The following is a 12,988-nucleotide window of genomic DNA, read 5'->3' on the forward strand; positions in this document are numbered from 1 at the left end:
TCATTTTGTTTACATATGCAAAACTTCATCATGTTCTTAAACTAATTATATTAACTGAGTTAGGACATGAAATTCCATTCCTTAAAAAGATAAGGCATGGGTCTTTCTTTCTCTCACAGAGCTTGTAGTTCTGACAATGAAAAAAAAAATATTATTCAGGCTCCAGTAAGCGTTAGAGACTTCATGTATAAGCCTATGGGAAAACTTTCTATCTGTTCTCCAAGGTAAGATTAGAGAAAAAATCACCAGAATATGGTGATGAAACTTTGGATAAGTAATGAATAAAGTCACTAGGTTATATATGATATGTATATCATAGGTCATTTAAAAAAGACAATAATATAGATAAATCTGAAAAACAAAGAAAACTCTTTCTATACAACCTCTTCATCAAAGACACATATCATAGAATGTAGCCTATAATTAATCTTCTAAAACTAAAGAGACAAAATACTAGACATTCACTACCATCCAAAATACTTAACTGGTTCTATAAGAACAAGATATTAGGTGAAACAACCCTACAAGGGACATACAGTTTATCCTTTAAAACAATTCCCAGAAAAAAATTACATAAAATAAACTTTTTACATGTATTATCTATCACTGTTAGAAGAAAAGTATCTTTTAAGTACTGCTTTTCTTTTGTATTTGTGTTGCAAGGTGGAATGAAGTAAGTTGGAATGTAAAACTTAGACCAAGGACAGGTGACAAAGACTACAATCATATCCCAGAGGGAAGATGGGTAGAGAAACTCTTTCCATTCAAGAAATCCCCTAAAATATAATTTAAGTTCCAGAGAGAGTTGATGATGATAAAGTAAGTTTGTACAATGTATCTCTAAACATAAATTTTTAAATTACTTTGTCCACTGATGAAAAAAATATAATCCATCTCACTAGAGGAACAGAGTAATGCAAAATTATTGATTGTTTCCTGGCTAGGGAGAGGGCAATCTCTAAGATGGAGCTTGAAAAGATAAATTCACTGAAACCCTTTTCTATCAGGGACTGAATGGATGCATCTATCAGTAGGAAATAACTTTTGACTGATTACAGTTAGCTTAAAAGTTTTTAAAGTTTCAAATATTTTTCCACCTTCTGTCTTTCCTCCTGTGCTTGCCTTTTGTAGTATCATAAGGGGATTGTTGATAAGTTAATTTGTAGAAACTAATTACTTATTCAACAAGCATTTAGTAAGCACCTACTCTATGCCAGATAGAGGGGAAACAAAAACAAAGATGAAATATATCTCCTTGCATTATTTTACAAAGGCAGCATGGTATAGTGAGAAGATGCCTAACAATGAATAGAGAGGTATTCCACAGAGCCAGAAAGACAAGAGGTCAAATACCATTTATACCATTTCATATATATATATATATATATATATATATATATATATATATATATATATATATATATATATATATATATATATATATATATACATATATATATATATATTCCAACTCTGTGACCAGCAGTTTCATTTAATTCTCGCTTTTCACCTTTTGATTGACTTCAATAATCAGATAACTATGATTAATTAGCTTGGTCTCAGAGTGTAAGCTCCTGTTTACATCCTGGGGTCAAGCAAATTTTTAAGTGTTGGTCTAGCTACTCTCCAATATTATATTCCTGACAATTAATCACTCCTCTCTCCTCCCCTATTTCCACCCTGCTTCATCTAACAATAATAATCAAATTAATGACTACTTTTCCTGTGAATTTCTCTTCCTTGAAATTTTCTCATATGTATTGTCTCCCATTATTAGAATATAAGAATCCTTTAAGCATTGCTTTTCTTTTTATTTATACAATCACCATTTTGGCACCAAAATGCTGACCTCTTTGGAGACAGTTTGGTCATTCATTACATCAGGCAACATAGATCTTATTATGGGACTTGATCATTTATATTAATATTTTCAGCAACTTAATTTATCTAGATTGATCTAACATATTCATGGTTTGTCATCCTATCGAAATCTCATTTTTTTCTCTTAATAAACCCTTATTATTCTCTGATTTGGGGACCTTTTATTAAATGGTACTGTGAATAATATTGGAATCAGCAATCAAGATTTGGAATCAGGGAAACTAGAGTTCAAATTCATTCTCTGTCATTTATCAGCTATGTATGACCCTGTTTATCATTTAACCTCAATTTTCATATAAAATGAAAATAATAATAGCATTTTTCTCCTTGAATTTTCATGGGGACAAAATGAAATATTTACAAAGTGCTCTGCAGATCTTAAGGTTATATATATACAAACATACATACATACTAGCTAATAATTAATGAATTATTTCCTGAGATTTTCATAATTTTCAGTAAAGCACAAAGACTGCCTATTGTCCAAATTTTACTTTTGCTGCATTACTGAACCACTCCCTTTTCTGATTTTAAATTTCCCTCATGATATCTGTTATATATTAATGATAATATTATAAAATAACATTGCTTGGGAAAGCTTTTTGTGGCATATGGCTCTCTATGTTCATGTCTTGTTCCCAGGAAAATAGAAAACCTTTCAAAGCAGTTTGCTTTATCTCATCATTGCTTTCATTACATTAGTTTAATCTCTATCATCTTCCTGATGATCCTTTTAAGACTGAGGAAGTTTTATTTTAAACTGGCAGGTTAAAATAAAGTGAGATTATTATATTCATGCCTTCCCTTCTTTTTTGGGTATGTTTGTTATCCCACTGCTATGAGAAAATGACTCATTAGCATTCCGGACATCCAGAGGCACCATGCAAATGGGTTCAGGTATGATATTTGTCATGAACAGACTCTCTTCTCCATGAAAGTTGGTTATGAAATTGCTCTGTTTATTAATTCTAGTTCATTCTTATGTAAGACTATTATTGGGGATATTACATAAGAAATGTAGGCCTGTAATGGGCCCAATTTGCCCTTCACAATTCATTCCTTGACTTTAATGGGGATTTTGCATGTACCTTCTCTTGTAGGTAATATTCCCTGAAAAGAAAGTGTCAGGACATTAGGGTACTAATTTATTCATCTCTCATATCCTCCTTTTCATTATAAATCTATTTCCTATATTCCCACATTTGTTTATCTTTTTTTAAAACACACTATGAAATAAGCGAGAGACAAAGTTTGATATAAGGGATATATAGCTGAACAGGAAAACTGGTGCTTAGGTTATGCTTCTGACACATAGAGACTATCTAACCACAGGGAAGTTTTAAAATTCTTTGTATTCCAAAACAATATTAGAGAATTTATTGACCTGCATTTCTGGAAGGAATTCCATACCATGAATTATTAACAGTGATGAAAATACAGAAACAGTCTAAAATGATAATACTATCACTACCAACAACAACAAAAACAACAATGACACTATTTGGATTAAGATATAGACCTTAAAATTCTTTTTATTTCTTTCTATTAATTTAAGAACATGTTATTTAGAGAGTAATTTATAGTTATAGACTAGAGGTAGGCAAACTATTGCAAATTTACCCTGCCTGGTTTTGTATAGTCAGTGTAAGAATTTTTCTTTTATATTTTGAGTGAAACTTTATTGTATTTTAAAAAAAAGTTACCCCCCAAACAAAAACCAAAACCAAAATACAACTTATTAATAAGTGTAGATTATATTAAAAATGGCCTGAGGTAGTTTGCTCACCACTAAAACAGAACACAATGCTATCATATAAGTACCACCTTGTGCAGGTAAGACCTTTATTATGCAGTCATTTCATTTTTAAAGTCATTTTGAGAGTCATAGAGCAAAAGAGATCAATAAAAAAGTCTGGATAAATTGCTATACTCTAATATTTAAATTAAATACATTCTTGATTATCTTATATTCATATGGACTTGCCTAGAGAGAATGATTCTAAGATAGCAATAAAGTAACAATGAAACAATATTTAAAAATGCCTTCAAATTAGTGCTTCAAGGTGAAAAATTAATATACATAATTTTATTTGTTACAGTAATACTATGGCAATTAGGTGGAACAGTGGATAAGAAACTGGGTCTGGAGGCAGAAGGAACTATATTCAAATCCAGGTTTAGAAATTCATTATTTGTGTGACTTTAGATGAGTCAGATAATATGTTTCCATCAGTTTCATCATCTGGAAAATTTGGATTATAATAGTACCTATCTCCTGTGATTATAGTAGGAACAAATGAGGTAATATTTATAAGTGTAGGTAAATGGCTCAATGGGTAGAGTTCTAGGCCTGGATTCAGGATTCAAATCTTGCCTTAGATACTTATTAAAGGTGTGATCCTGCACAAGCCAATTAATCCTGTTTGCCTCAGCTTCTTCATTTGTAAAATGAACTGGAGACAGAAATGGGAAACCACTTTAATAGCTTCTCCAAGAAAACTCCAAATGGGCCCATGAAGAGCTGGACATGACTGAATGGATTGAACAAAATAGTACAGTATCTAGCCCATAATAGGGACTATATAAATGCTATTGTTATTATTAGTTGCAGCAGTACTGATATATACTACTAACAATAGTAGTATAAGTAATGAGTAGTAATAGTGGTCATATAGTCAGAGGAAAAGAAGAAGAGGTAGTATTAATAGCTGCAGGAGAAGCAGCAGTAGTAATAGTAATAGTAGTAAAAATATATGATTATTTCTCCTTATTTTATAGATAAGGGAAAGTAAGGTCTGGTGAAATTAATAAATATGACTTAGATTATTTAGCTAATAACTGACAAAGCTGAGACTTTTATCCAGGAATTTAAGCCTCTGAATTAAAAGTTCTCTCAATGTCCTTCAACTTCTATAGGTTTTTGGGATCATCAACATTTTGAATTGGAAGAGACATTAGAAATTATCTGATCTGTTCCTGTCAGATTATAGCTCTCCATAGATCTGAAGGTAACAAAGGTAGTATCTTCAAATATTCCTTTACCATTGCCATCTTCCTTTTGCTGCTTACTACATCCCTGTGCTACTTTATGATCATTTATTCTATAAAAACTTTACTATTATGACCAAATACTGAGATAAGCAGTAGAGATTAAAAAAAGATAAAATGAAATAATCCTGTCTTGAAAGATTTATAATTAAATGAAAAGTGAAAACTTTAAAGTGAAAATAAAAATGATGTTGAATATGTTACATCTGTAGATAGAAATAGAAAACTTATGCGTCTATTTGTCTGTCTGTCTGTCTATTTATCTATCTATTTATTTCCCTACCTAATATCGTGATTGAAGGAATGAACAATGAGTTTGGAAGAGATTGTGAAGGCTCATTTCCCTATAGATCACTCCTCTTGAGCTGATCTTTGAAGGAAGCTCACTTATCTGTGAGGCAGAGGTGATGAGAGTATAGATTGTGGAAAGGCACAGAACTAGGAGAGAATGTTCCATTGGGGTGCATGAAGGAAACTAATGCACAAAAGCCCAGAAAGGTACATGACTGTGTCAAATGCTGCAAAGCAGTCAAAAAAAATAAAAATTAGTCAAATTAAGCAAATATAATTTTTTTGTAACTTTGGGGAGAATAACTGATGGAGAATTCCAAAGTCAGATAGAAAAAGGATGAGAAGTGAATTAAATGGAGAGGATGATTTTCTTGAAATGTGGATAGGGTAACAGGGTAGGTAATAAAGAAGCCTCTTTTGTTGATAGGAGAAAAATGGACATTTTTAAGCAGTAGAAAAAAAGCTAACTTATAAGGAGATTTTGAAAATTAGGCAAAGGAAGGGCATTATGGAAGGGGAAGTTGCTAAGGACATAGGAGATAATGAGATTAAGATCATAAGCATATCTGGAAGGAGCAAGAGGAATCAACTCTTACTCAGAGACTGACTAAATGGAAACTAGAATAGAAAATGATGTTTCTATGTCAGATTTTAAAATATTTTCAGGATTAGGAGAGAAAGATCTCTAACACAAAATAATGAACATAAATTTTAAAATATATGCAATAACTATTGTGGAATATTTCTGATGAACAGAAATAGTAATGACTTTTTTTTTTTTTTTTGCAGAAATCCCTGTTTTAGTCTCTCCTTTATTTTATTATTCCAAATATACAGCAGCACAGAAAACATTTAACATAACTTGCCATTCTATCACTCATCATTTTAATCTCCCTATTTCCACTAGAGATACACTCAATTGTTTAATATGCCTTAAAATATGTTTTTCTTTTATTCCCCACTAACAACCTCTAATTCCTAGGATTTTCCAAAATTCATTTGATACTTTAAAAAAAGTCAATACATTCCTTATCTTTTCCAGGCCATTAAAAAATTTAGATTCCTACTTAAGTTCTCTCTAGCACAACTAGTATTGTTTTGTTTTGTTTTGTTTTTTTACAGAAACTGTTTAGTTCTATTTCTGAGACCCTTGAATCTCATCACTCTTCTAATTTTATTCAGTCTATGTTTTTATAAAATGAACAATGGTGGTTGGTACTCTTGAAATGACAAGTAGCAACAATAATAAAACACTATAGACTTGGCACTATGGGCAATTATGCTCTTATTATGTAAATATGTGTAAATTATGTAAATATTATGTAAAATATGACTATGAAAATTTACAGTTGAGTATTTTTATCATCTAATGTATTAACCCACTGGCACATGAGGCAGATTAATGGTCATAATAGTTATTGAGAGAGCACAGAGGATTTTGTATATAATAAAATTCACTACCCAAATCAGTAAAAGTTCTTACAATATAACAGAAACAGCATGATTAGCAGTTCAGTGTAAAAGTGAATGTGTGAACAAGTTTAAAATTCTTCTCCATCTGGATTTTGATCAGTGATATGACTAAAGCATATTTAACTTCATTTATTTTTTAATGGGAGCTATGAAAGACAAAAACATCCATATTGTATTACAATCCATAACCCTGGTTGTTTGTTTGTTCTCTTTATCGTTCAAGGTAAGACAGAGGGGCAGCATAATAGACAAGATGAGGGACTGTTATGTTATCCATGATCATAAGTATGAGATGTAATTGCAAGTTCAATGCCTCTCTTACAAAAGACTTTAAATAATGATGAAAACCTTATTCTGTAGAAATAGCTGGTATTGTAATCTTCAAATCTTAGTCCTAGTATTGACTATTGATGCAAATCATTTAGTCTATGTAGACCTCTGTTTTGTTTTTAATAAAATTAGGGGATTGAGCTAGATTACTTTAAGGTCTTTTGAATAGGTCTAAATCTTTGATACTCTGTATATAGTAGTTACCCAATTCTCCTGCCCTATATACATACACATGGTGATAATATTGCTTGCTTGTAATGTTAAACATTTATAAAAAAATAAAAAAAGGTCTTATATATATACATATATATATACATATATATATATATATATATATATATATATATATATATATAATGCACACATGATATAAGGGAAATATATATATATGTATATATATATATTTATATATATATACACACACACACATAATAAGTCTTTGACCTGCATGATTTAACATTGATCCCTAGCCTTTATGCTAAATCATGCAGGTCAAAGACTTATTTGTCCTATAGTTGATAACTTATAAGGATAATCATAACAGGGCCAATTCTTCAATGCTTTTAAAAAATATCTTGAGAAAAATGTGATGCCGAAAGATCTTGAGGTGATCTTTAAATGTATTAAGAGATAATACTCTAGAAAAATAGTAGTGAGGTTAAATTATCAAGTAACAAATATTAAACTATTACCCTGCCATCTTTCTCTAGGGAAACTTGCTTCTTCTGTGTCCCAGCAGTACCACATTAGCCCAAGAGAGAGTTTTTTTCCTTCTGGGGACACAAACCATAAACAACATATGGTTGATGGGGGTAGTAGAACAAAGACAGCTGAATGATATAGATAAATTTCAGTTTGTAATAAGTCATAGTAACTCATTGATAATTCTATACTCTGAGCTATATATAGCATGATAGCATTGCATCTTGGAGCCAACAATGTTCTCAGTCTCAGAAGATTAGAACATTAAGATCTAGGTTACAGTTTCAACCAACTGGATCAAATATATTTCTTTCTGATGATAACGTGTGAACAAATACCTCTTTTTTACCTCATCTTTTCCATTCATTATAAAGAGGGAAAACACTACTATTGTATGCAGTAGTTTTAATTATTTTGGAAGGGTGAATTGACTGTCTTCCAGAATAACTATCTTCCCATTTTCTACCTGATGCCATTAAGGTTAATGAGTGCATTCATTAGGCTGTGGCCCAGTGTTTTTTTTTGAAAAATCTGTTCACAGCCCACATAATTATCTTGGAAACTGCTGTTCTTCCCACATGTAATTACCATTCTGCCAAATCTCTAACTGATAGAATTTTAACAGATATTTTGGGACTTTTTTTGTAAGAGTGGGAGTTTACTGACTGCGTACATATCTTTATATAATATCTTTTAAATGGAGTAGTCTTAGAAACACTAAATATAAAATTTTAATAGCATCTAAAGATATTGAGCTTTCTAACAGAAGTCATCTTTGTGAAATCATGAGTAAACACCAATGAATTGCTTAATTCAAATGTGTGCTTGGGGGGAATAGAATAGGGAACTGACTAAATTTGTGGTCTTGAAATATTTTATCCTCATTTTCTTAGAGTCATTTTGTAGGTTGATGCAGTTTGGAGGCACCATTTTGCACAGAGTACTTGGCCTGTGGTAAAGAAAACCTGGATTTAAATCTAAGCTCAGGAACTTGCTAAGTATATGACCCATAGAAAGTCATTGTTTCAGGAAACTTTCCTGAACTTTAAAATATGAAAAATAATAATAATAGGCAATGTTTACATAGTGCTTACTATGTGCCTGATACTGGCCTAAGTGTTTGAAATTATCATCTATTTAGTCTTTAAAACAAAGCTGCAGTGTAGATGTTATAATTATCCTTATTTTATAGCTGAAGAAACTGAGGCAACAGAAGTTAAGGGATTTGTTGAAAGTAAAACTATAATGATAGTTCCTATGTGAAGATCAAATAAGATATTTATAAAGCTTTTACCAAAGTGCCTGGTATATGGTAAATACTTAACAAATGCTTTCTCTAATCCCCCCTTTATTCATGGTGATCTGATTTTATATATGGGGACAAGAAAAGAGGAAAATTAATTTAATTCTAGTTATATTGGATACTCATGTTTTCTTTGTTGAAAATAAGGATGAAAATTTGTTTTCCACTATTCTGTCTTTATTCTGTGAAAATGTCCTATTTAACATTAAAATACTCTGACAAACTCACAAATGACAATTTAATATAATATAGACTCCCATATGTACATTTAAAAATTGTTTTACTCAGTAGACTATACCAGTATAGCTCATTAATAAGGCAAGAGGTTACAACTTGGAATGGTTCTAAGAGACAGAAATTTTTTTATCTTACAAAGTACCTAGTTTTGCATGATGTTTTGTTAATTCATTCCTTTTTCCTAGTGATTATCTTTTCTTGTTCTAGGCATAAATCATTTGTAGAACAACTCACTTGATGTTTTTTTTGAAAGCTTTTTTCTTTTTTATTAATTTTTATAATTATAACATTTTCTTTGACAGTACATATTCATAGGTAAATTTTTTTCACTTGATGTTGATGTAGAATAATAACTACCTTGTTGGTCTGAAGCTCCCTAAATTTAATATGTAACTCCTTTTAAAAATTAAAAAAAAATCATTTCTTTTTTTTTCTCTCCATTTTGGCATAGTTGCTATTCAACAAGATTGCTCAAAAATTACTCACAGCGGCTCTGTAATGACATGTACTAATCCTTTCACTATTGGGATACGCAATATACATATATACATATCCACATACATACTTATACATATACACATATATCTAGGCACCTGGCAACATGAACAAATCATCTCCCTACTTGTCTTGAACTTTAATTCCTTCTAAACTATAATTGTTCTACTTGGGCTCTTTTGGAGGACCACCCTTTTAAATAAGTATATTCAAAACAGAATATGAATATGTAGCTTTGATTCTTCTTTGTCACTTAATAGAATACAAACTAGTATTTATATAGGGCTTTAAGGTTTTCAAAACATTTCACATATTTTGTCTCATTTAATTTGATCCTTATTTCAATCTTGTGAAGTAGGTGACACTTTGTTCTATATAACATATGTTGAAACTAAGATTGAGTTGAATGGATTGCACAGAGACTTCTTCTCTATATAACCACATTTATTGTGCCATCTAACTGTCTCTATCCATATGTCCTCAACCCCAATGCACTTCTTGGCCATATGACCCCAATGCTTGGAGAACAAGAATCTGGATTTTAATTCTGGTTCTTCTATTATGCATGTATTGGGTAAGTCACTTAAGTTCTTCCAGTCTCAGTTTTCTTATCTGCAAAATGAAAGAGTTCAGATAAAGGACTCTAAAGTCACTTTGTGTTTTAAATCTATTATCCCATGATCATTCCTTAAATACAATTGAAATTATCACACATATATTCTTTTCTTAAACCTTACTTTGAAAGCCCAATATTGATGTCTGATTATAGCATGGAGATGATCATGTATTCATAAAGACCCAAGAAAGTTAGAAAGGATGAGCTTGACAGTCATTCTGTTGCCTGAAACTACTTTCATTTCAGTAGGAGTTTATCACATGAAAAATATATAACATTAATTGATGCCTTCTTTTCTTTTATAGATGGTGAGAGAAGAATGTAATGGGCATAATTATGCAGAAAATAGACAAAAATACAAATTGTGTGTCCTTTTTTCCATTTCTGCAGCCATGGTTCCAGAAAAAAAGATTGGAAAGTGCACTTCTTTATCCTATTCACTTTTCAAAGTGTAGAACTTTTAGAACAATTATAAATCTTATTCACCTATTTATATTCTTAAGATGAGACCTTTTAACCAACAACCAATAACAACCAACAAATTGATATATTTTTAGAAGAACTGAAAGAAGAAATGAAGGAATTAAGGATGTCATATGAGTCTTTTCATCCATGTATTTTTGTGATGTAGTGAATAGAGTATTAAATTTGGAGTCAGAAAGACTGAATTGCAGTCCTTCTTGAATGTATAATAGCTGTGTGACAGTGCAATAGTCATAACTTGTCTGAGTTTCAGTTTACTTACATATAAAATAATGACAAAAATGACATCTATCATGTAGAATTATCATTAGGATCAACTAAAATAATTCATGTAAAGTGCATTAAAAACATTAAAGATCTATACCATTTTAAGCCAAGTACTATACCATGTCACTCAATTTAACTAGTAGGTGCTTTATGCTTGTCTATAAGTAGGGTTAACAAAAAACATAGCTATATACATTATAATATATTCTGGAGAAGGAGGAACCTTTTTTTTCCTTAAAAATAAATTGTTTATGTTGAAAAATTAGCTACCATTGTAATCAGTTAACTTTATTTAAAGTTATCAAGTCACACAAGTTGCATGAAAACTCAAATTATCCCAAATCATTAATAATTATACCAATACAAATTGAAGCAATCCTACTTTACACTCATACAATTAGTAACCATTGTAAAGACAATAACTTTCAAAGTTCTATGAACTATAATCAATACAATGACCAACCAAGATTCCAAAAGGACCAATGATAACATATTTTGTACCTTTTCTGACAGAGAGGTAATATAATTAGATTGTAGAATGAGACATTTTAAACATAACTGTTGAGGAAATTTGTTTTAACTTTGTATAATTGCTACAAGGAAAATGATTCTTTTTTTTTGGTTTACTGGGATAAGGGCGAGATAAAAATAATTCCTGTTAATGAAAAAATTAAGCTTTAATTTAAAATTCAAAATGAAAAGAATATATTTATTCATCCAGGAAATATTTTAGTAGCACTTTTAAATTTTTATACAGTCTGATTTTATTTTTTTCTTTCCAAGTAAACTTCTCCAGGTAAAATTCAAAGTGGTTTGGGTTTGGTAGAGAAGATGATGTGCATCTTAGGTGCTAATCATTCCGGAAATGGTAATACATTTGGGAATACACTATTGATCATCTTAATAAATTATTGACTTTAAAAAAGATAGCTCAGGATTAGGGTAGGCCCCTTAACTCTAGAACTTAAATTGTTGTACTCCCCTGAGAAATCTGAACTCAGCTTAGTTCTCTAGGATGCTTTTATAGCAGGTGCACTCTACAAATGCTTATTTTATCTATTTCACACCCTAAGACTAGGAAGGGCTGGATTAGCAAGGCAACCTCTAGCAACACACAAGATACCTCTGTACAAAATTTTTCCTCCATTTGTTACACCAACTGAAAATTTATTTTCCTTAATGAGCATCTCTTTTGGAACCAAATACTCTGGAGAGCATCCAACATATTGGAAACTCAACTTACTATTAATTGTTTAGTCAGATTTAAAATTAGCTGAGGCCAGCCTCAGGGAATAGAGATTTTTATTATATGTCTGGAATTGTATTCACTGTAAAAAAGTAAAAGTATTGTATCTCAAAAGGCAGAGGGAAAGAATGTCTGTTTGGGCTTTCTGTGATAAATATGCATTTCAAAACACTTTGGTGATCTTCATTGTTCTACCACTAGAACATGAATTCTGCCCCTGCACTCAAGTAAGCTTTCCTTTATTTAGCCTAGAACTAGGCTACTCTGTCATTGCCAGCCATTTCTAAACCATATTGTAATATTATCCCCCAATCCTTTCACTCTCCTTTATATTATCTTTCACTATTAGGATAAAATAAGTTATTTTAAGGCAGGTATAGTCTTTACATCTCTAGCACTTATCACATGCCTGCTACATGGTAATCATTTAATAAATACTGTTTCATTCATTCCTTCATTCAATGATGTATGGAGTTAAGGTCCTATTTTTTTTTAACTTAAGCTATCATAACAGGAGAGGCAGCTAGATACCTCAGTAGAAGGAGCACTGATACTGGAATCAAGAAGATGTAAATTCAAAACTGGCCTCAGATTTGACCCTGAACAAGTTAGTAAA

The 12,988-nt window shown here is 31.0% G+C and overlaps 1 protein-coding gene across 4 annotated transcripts in view; it reads right to left on the reverse strand.

The window, feature by feature from the left end:
• Window positions 1-12,988, reverse strand: part of GRM5 (glutamate metabotropic receptor 5) — a 696,817-nt gene that overhangs the window by 159,154 nt on the left and 524,675 nt on the right. The window lies entirely within an intron of this gene.

The sequence above is a fragment of the Sminthopsis crassicaudata genome, chromosome 3, assembly GCF_048593235.1.
Source record: "Sminthopsis crassicaudata isolate SCR6 chromosome 3, ASM4859323v1, whole genome shotgun sequence".
Classification (NCBI taxonomy): Eukaryota; Metazoa; Chordata; class Mammalia; order Dasyuromorphia; family Dasyuridae; genus Sminthopsis; species Sminthopsis crassicaudata.